Source organism: Octopus bimaculoides, chromosome 14 (genome assembly GCF_001194135.2).
Source record: "Octopus bimaculoides isolate UCB-OBI-ISO-001 chromosome 14, ASM119413v2, whole genome shotgun sequence".
In the NCBI taxonomy this organism is placed as follows: domain Eukaryota; kingdom Metazoa; phylum Mollusca; class Cephalopoda; order Octopoda; family Octopodidae; genus Octopus; species Octopus bimaculoides.
In genome coordinates, this window is record NC_068994.1 from 3371215 (window position 1) to 3371965 (window position 751).

The window sequence follows — 751 nt, forward strand, 5'->3', positions numbered from 1 at the left end:
ACACATACATACACTGTATATAGGGTGTCCATAAAATACCTTTACAATTTGAAATATTCAGAAACAAACATTGAAAAAGTATAACTCAGTGGAGTTTATTGGAGAAGATGATAGGCAAATAAAGTTTTATTAGAAACATCAGGAAATTTCCACAGTTGCACGTAACACATACGTTTAAGAAATTATAAAAGGTGTAACAATAATTTATGAACACCCAGTATACACACACACACACACACACACACACGAATGTGTATGTATGTCTATATATATATATGCATGTGTGTGTGTGTATGTATGTATATATATATATATATATATCAGAGAAGGTTAAAAGAGAGAAAATAGAAAGCTGCTGACAGTGCGGAAAGTTTAATAAAGCCTTTGTATTCGCTTTCAAAATCCCATCTTCAGAAGAAAAACAGTCTGAGAAATATCCAGTTATGTAGGTTCTGTTAACCCATTCAAATATATGTTTTGAATGGGTTAACAGAAACTACATAACTGGACTTTTCTCAGACTGTTCTTTTCTTCTGAAGTTGGGCCTTTGAACCCAAAATACAATGGTTTTATTAAACTTACCGCATTGTCAGAAGCTTTCTATTTTCTCTCTTTTTAACTTCTTTGATATCACAATGCTTCAAGCAAACTGTAACGCTCTTATATATATACATACATATATATGTATATATACATATATATATATATATATATATATATATATATATATATATATATATATATATATATA